This window comes from Arachis stenosperma, chromosome 10 (genome assembly GCF_014773155.1).
Source record: "Arachis stenosperma cultivar V10309 chromosome 10, arast.V10309.gnm1.PFL2, whole genome shotgun sequence".
In the NCBI taxonomy this organism is placed as follows: Eukaryota; Viridiplantae; Streptophyta; class Magnoliopsida; order Fabales; family Fabaceae; genus Arachis; species Arachis stenosperma.
This window is the reverse complement of record NC_080386.1, coordinates 55227427-55234440: the sequence shown is the minus strand read 5'-3', so window position 1 is coordinate 55234440 and position 7014 is coordinate 55227427. Positions and strand designations below refer to the sequence as shown.

General features: G+C 37.2%; 1 non-coding gene across 1 annotated transcript; it reads right to left on the bottom strand.

The window, feature by feature from the left end:
- Window positions 1–5284: 5284 nt before the first annotated feature.
- On the bottom strand, window positions 5285–5391 carry LOC130959151 (small nucleolar RNA R71). The gene has a single exon (XR_009078246.1). It is a non-coding gene; the product is annotated as a small nucleolar RNA R71 (small nucleolar RNA).
- Between the last annotated feature and the right edge of the window lie 1623 nt (window positions 5392–7014).

Here is a 7014-nt window from a genome sequence, read left to right as displayed (position 1 = left end):
GTAAAATGCATGTCCAGCTAACCTCTCAAGCATCTGATCAATGAAAGGCAAGGGGAAGTGATCCTTTCTTATTGCATTATTGAGCCTTCTGTAATCAATACACATACGCCACCCTATGATGGCCCTTGAGAGAATAAGCTCATTTTTCTCATTCTTAATCACTGTCATCCCTCCTTTATTGGGAACCTGATGCGTGAGTATCTTATACCCTTTTTCCTGGCATTTTCTAGTTGTTTTTACTTAGATTTCATTAAGTTTTATTATATTTTGGTGCAAAAATCCTCCTTGGATGCTACTTTGAGTTTTTGTAGTGTTTTTATGATTTTAAGTGAATTTTAGGCGAATTCGATAGAGTTTTGTGCAACAACGAAGAAAGGATAGTAGATGTTGTCAACGCTGACCATCTTGTATTCCAAAGAGCATACCATGAGCTACAGAGGTCTAATTGATGCAGTCCCAATGACGTTAGAAAGCCAACATTCAGAGCTTTCCAATGATATATAATAGTTTATACTTTTTTTTTGGAATCACAACCAAAACTGGTGCTAAACGCTGAGCCTGGCGTTTAGCGTCCAAGAGGGAGTAACTCCCGGCGCTGAACGCCTACCAAAACGCCAGAACTCCCCTTTTCAGCACTAAACACTCATTTCGGCTCTGAACTCCAATAAGGGGGCCAGAATTAGCATCGTTACACTCCAGAATAGGGGACTTCCTTCTTCCTGTGGGGGATGCCTCCGGAAGGAGAGCATATCTTCTTTCTTTTTTACTTTTAGAACCGTTTTCTCTATAAGTCATGAGCAACTAAACCTCCTCGTTAAGGTTAGGAGCTCTGTTTATTTCTATGGATTAATATTATTACTTTTCTATTTTAATCTAAACGAAATTGGGTAGAATGGAAATATGACCCTCTTTCTACATGGGTTTTGGTGAGTCTCAGAAAGGATAACTGGGACTGAAGCTTGAGGATACACCTCCTAGACGGCTAATCCACAACCTATTGGGGACATGGGAACATCTGCTCAGCCCGTATCTAGGGTGATTAGGGCCTTTGTGGTATAAACTAGAACATTGAACTTCACCCTTGTCCGAATTGAAGGACCACTGACCCTGGCGTTTGATGAGGATCGGAGGAGATTAAATTGCTAAGGAATTTGGGTTTAATCACTTATAGTTTGCAATAGAATGAATCATTCACTGTTAAAATAGTTAGTAAGAAGTTTTAATCTGAAAAGATAAACATCTCCAAGACCTTAACTATTTTCCTATTATTGATTTTACCCCCCAATTTATCATTGCTTTCTTTATTATCTTGTTTTATGGGCTTTCAACAACTACTCTCTTTACTTTTCGCCTGACTAAGTCCAGCAAGATAACTACTGCTTGCTCAATCCAATAATCTTCGTGGGATCAACGTTCAGTCACCTTAGGTATTACTTGGACAACTCGTTGCACTTGTTGGTGAAGTTTTGCGAGTTCTAATTTCGCACACCAAGTTTTTGGCACCGTTGCCAAGGATTTTTCATGATTGACAACTACCAGTTGTCTTGTTTCTTAGATTAGGTACTTTTACTAGTTTTTATTTAATTGTTTTTCCTTTTAATTTTCAATTCCTACTTTTGTTTATTTTCTTAAATTTTGATTTTTTTGTTGTCTTTTTCTTTCTTTTCGAATTTCGTTATTTTTATTTCATTTAATTTCAAATTCTAAGTTTGGTGTCTTTTAATATTTTCTTTTTCATTCTTTGATTTTCAAATTTTATTTTGTTTGTTTTCCTTAATTTCAATCATTATCTTAGTTATCTTTCCCTTATTTTCAAATTTCTTCATTATCTTATTTTTATTTGATTTCAAATATTAAGTTTGGTGTCCTGTTAGTGATTGTCTTCAACTAATTTTCTTTTTCATTTTTGAATCCTATCTTGTTTATCTTACTTTGTTTTTTATCTTTATCTTATTTATTTAATTTTCAAATTTGGTTTTAGTTATCTTATCTTTTATTTAAATTCCAAATTTAAGTTGGTGTTTATTTAGTTTATCTTTAATTCTTTTCGAATTTCAAAAAAAAACTTTTAAAAATTTTTCTTTTTAATTTTCGAAAATTTTAGGTTAATTCTTGCATTCTTGTTTCGAATTTTTAAGTTAATTTCTTACTTTATCTTATCTTATTTATTTCGAATTCCATCTTATCTGTTTTCCTTGATTTCCGATCATATTTATCGTTTCCTTGATTTTCGATTTTTATCTTAATTATCTTTTCCTTAATTTTCAAATTTTATCTCACTTATCTTTCTCTTTATTTTTGAATTTTGTTTCAGTTAGTTTATTTTCATTTAAATTCAAATTTTAAAGTTTGGTGTTTCTTTAGTATTTTCTCGTTCTTTTTTAATTTCAAAAATTTTTAAACCCTTTTCTTTCTATTTTTTTTAAATTCTTTTGAAATTTCTAATTACTTTTTTTTCTACTCTTTTTTTCGAATTTTTATTTAAAAAATTATAATTTATGTTTCTTCTTTGCTTTTCTGTTTACCACCTGGTGCGTTTAATCTTGTTTGGTGTTTTGTGCTGAGCAAAACTAATGGAAAGAGATCACATGGGTTACTACTCACATCTAACAGGTGATTCATATTATTACGGATGGAGGGACTACTCGATGGCAAGGTCAATAGCAAAGAGATGTCAATGTTCCATATTCCATCAATCAAGAACCATCATCTCCTTACTTATATCAAGAACCACCATATCCATATTCATACCAAGAACCACCACCTCTCTATCCCTATCAAAAACTATCATCTTCTTGTTCATATCAAGAACCATTGATGAATCCGTATTTGATTATTATTTTTGGTTAGAATTGAACAGATTTCATCACATAAACTTGCACTTATTCCCTTGAATAACATGCTTTTGAACTTTCCTCCCAAATTGTGCTTGATTATGAAAGCATGCTCTTTTGTGCCCCATTTGATATATTTTATTCCAATTTCCTTTCATTCGATGCCTTGATCTTGTTTGTGGAGGAAGCAAAGTGGAGGAAGCAAGAAGAATCAAAGGAGATGAGTTCAGAGATGTGTGCGTGCGCACAGCCTCTTGTGCGTACGCACAGGAGCCCAAGCAGGGCACGTGGATCATTGCGAGCACGTCGTGTGTCTAGCAAAGCATCGCCTAGTGTGCATGCGCACAGCCTTGTGTGCATACGCATAGGAGGGAATTTTCGCAAAGTGTGCGGACGCACACTCCTGTGCATCCGCATAGGTGTCCGCGTATGACATCATTAAAGGAGCATGTGATTCGCGATTTGAGGGCTTCAGAGGCCCATTTCTGAAGTCTCTTAGCTCATATTAGAGGGGGAATGAAATACATAACATAGCATATCATTAGTATAGTTTAGGAGTAGTAGTAGAGGTTTTTAGTTTTAGTTTTCTCTATGTTTTTCATCATCTCTACTAGGGTTTCTATTAGGGTTTTACATTCAAGTGCCATTTCCATTTTTGATCTTGGATTTTGCTAATATCATTGTAAGTATTCTCTTATTATTACTCCTTATAGTTACATTATCATTACTCTTTCTTTCTTTTCAAGTTATAGTTCAATTTCACTTCTCTTTTGCAATTTCAATTTCTTGTTGATGAATTTGATGTTTGATGGTTGTTCTATGCTTTCTTATGTAACTCTTGTTGATTGAGATCAATTGTTGCTTTTAGTTTCAAGACTATTTTCATTTTTCTCATGATTAAGCTTTTTGCCCACCAAGTGTTTGACAAAACGTCAAACATGGTTTTAGGCTAACTTTTTGTCTCTTGGCTTGGGTAAAGTGAGCTATTGGATTCCTAGAGTTGGAATGTCCAACATTTAGTGTCAATTCTTAGATTGTTAATTGCTCTTGTTCCCACTAACACTAATTTGTTGCTAAATCAATTAGCAAGTAATTTAGAATTTGTGGGTTAAGGACACTTATGCTCATTTAACTTACCTTCCGATGTGAGGGTTGATCAAGTGAGACTAATCCATCATAATTGTCATAGTTGTGGTTCCAACAAGGAAAGGAACCTTAGCTCACTCAAAGCTAAGACCCCTTTCTTATGCTTTCAACCTTTCATACATTGCTATGTTAATCTCCTTTATTCTTTACTTGTTCATATTACATAGTCGATTCTTTAATTTCTTTATTAGTTCAATCCTTACAATTTTGTATGTTCTTTTATTGCTTTATATGTTTATTTCTTCATTGACAATCCCTTGATCACTACAACTGGAAATTGCACACTCATTGCCCTCAAGTTATTCCTTGGGAGACGACTCGCGAGTCAAATACTCTGTTTTAAATTGGTTTTGAGTTGTTTCACATCTTGTGAAATTCTAATTTGATTGGTTGCCGTTTGTTGGGTTTGGTCTATGCTTGCAGCGTTAACTTGGCCGTCGTCAAATTTTGGCGCCGTTGTTGGGGAGTTTACTTTAAGTGCAATGAGTGCTACGATTTTTGGATGTGTAAATATGTGAATATTGTGAATATTTGATTTTTGGTTTTCTACATCATTAATTGTAGATACTCCTTTCCTCTTTAGTTAGTCTTGGTAGTTGTAGTTTGTTAAGTTAGTTCTTGTTTACTTGCCTACTTTTGTTTTACTTTTCATAATTGTATGCTTTCATTGCCTCCTCAGTTGAATGACACAGTCACTTCCAGACCCGAGCTTGGCCACTTTTGATCCAGAAATTGAAAGAACTTTAACTCGTATATGGCAATCTCGGCTCCGGCTAGCTTTCATGCATAGTGAATCGGGGTCCCTTGAGGATCACTCCCATTCACTATCACTACCAATTCGTGACCATCATTCTCCAATCAATGAGGAGACTCTCTATTCATCTGTGGGGACTACTGAATTATCTTTGAGTGACTCAAGTAACACCATCATGGCAGACCCACCGCGAAGGATCACTTTGAAGGAAGCCAAAGCTCCTGATCTCGCCTTGCAACCACTTTAGATTCTGTATCCGGCCTTGGATCCGAATTTTGAGCTTAAGTCTGGCACAATCAACTTGCTCCCCAAGTACAATGGATTGCCTGGGGAAGATCCTCTAAAGCACCTTAAGAATTTCCAAGTTGCATGTGCAACTGCGAGAAGGCATGGAGTGGATGAAGCCGCGGTGTTAGTCTTCGCTTTCCCTTTCTCTTTGGAGGGAAAAGAAAAGGAGTGGTTTTATACTCAACTGGGTGAAGTTAGATCCAATTGGGACTTGTTGTGTAAAGAATTTTTGGAAAAGTTCTACCCTCCTCAGACAATAGATAAGCTGCAAAGTGAGATCTCTTGGATTGTGCAATGAGATGGGGAGACTTTGTATGAATATTAGGAGATATTTAAGAAGTTACTGGAGGCTTGCCCTCACCACCGGATTGATGAGTTAGTTCTGATCAGTTATTTCCGTCAAGGAATGTACCACCAAGAAAGCTTCTCCTAGATCCCACAAGTGGAGGATCATTGATCAAAAACATGACTACAGCAGAGGCATGGGAAGTTATATCGGACCTGGCATATTCAACTCAACACTCTAGGGCAAAGAGTTCATAACCAAAAGCTGTGAGCGAGGTTTCTCCTTCTGGAGATGCTATTTTGACTAAGACCCTCAGTGAGATGACGATTTTGTTGCGGCAAATCACCCAAGGGCAACAAATCCCTCAAGCTTTGATAAATACTCACCTCAACCTCCTAGGACCGAAGGACCATCAAGGATATATGGTGTTTGTGCTTGTACTACTCATTACACTGATAAGTGCCCTCAAATCCAAGAGGACACTACATTGGCGGTTGCTAACCCGTACCTACAAAGACCCAATTACAACCAAGGACTCTACCCACATGGAGGTACTCAAAACCAAGGATGGAGAGATAATTCAAACCAAATGTGGAATCAAGCTCCCCAAGCTCAACCAAATCAAGATGCTCAAGTCTATTACCATCAACACCCCCAAGGTCAACCACAATACCCATAACCATACCAACAACCCTAATCTCAAGTGAAGTATCAACATCCAAATAGTAGATCCAATCTTTCTCATGTTAACCAGGCCCTTCCCTCCAATCAATCCCACATGAATGACACAATTCACACCTTCATGGAAGAACAAAGAGAGTTTCATAAGAAACAAGATGCGTACATGGCTACAATAGCCAAAGCCCTTACCCATTTAACTCTCCCTTCTCAAACCGCACAAAGTACCCAACAAGCTTCAACCTCAAGTAGTTTTCCCTCTCAACCTCAACCCAACCCTAAGGGAAGCATAAATGCCATTACCCTTAGAAGTGGTACTAAATTGGATAAGAATGTTGCTATACCCACAAGGTCGAGTGAAGAGACAAACAATGAGGAGGTAGGAGATGACATGGAGGTGATTAGGGGTGAAGATGAAAATGTTGACAAAAAAGAGGAGGAACCACCAAAGGTCGAGGAGCCAAAGAGAAAGACCTTGCATGAAGAGCCTTTGCCCATTCCATTCCCAACCATAGCTAAGAAAGCAAATAAGCAAAAAGATCTTGACCCCACTGTGGTGGAAGCTTTTGAGAAAGTTGAAGTTACCGTCTCTCTCTTTCAGGCCATTCAACAAGTGCCAAAGTATGCCAAGTTCCTCAATGATGTTTGCACTCACAAAGACAAGCTTGGCAACCTCAACAAAAAGTCGGTAGATGATTCTATCTCTTCTTTACTTCCTAAAAAATGCAATGATCTCGGCCCATATTTGGTGACTTATTTGATTGGTGGGATTAAGTTCATGGACTGTATGTTTGATTTGGGGGCGTGTGTAAGCATCATGCCACTCCCCATCTATGAAAAATTGAACTTATCTCCACTAAAGAGGTCCGGGGTGAGGTTTGTGTTAGCCGACAAGAGTGTTGTGTCAATTGTGGGGATTGCAGAGAATGTCATAGTCAATATTTCAAGGATTGCTCTTTCCAGTTGATTTTCACATTTTGGAGACCCCTCATATTGACTCAACTAAGCCATCATCAATACTCCTTGGA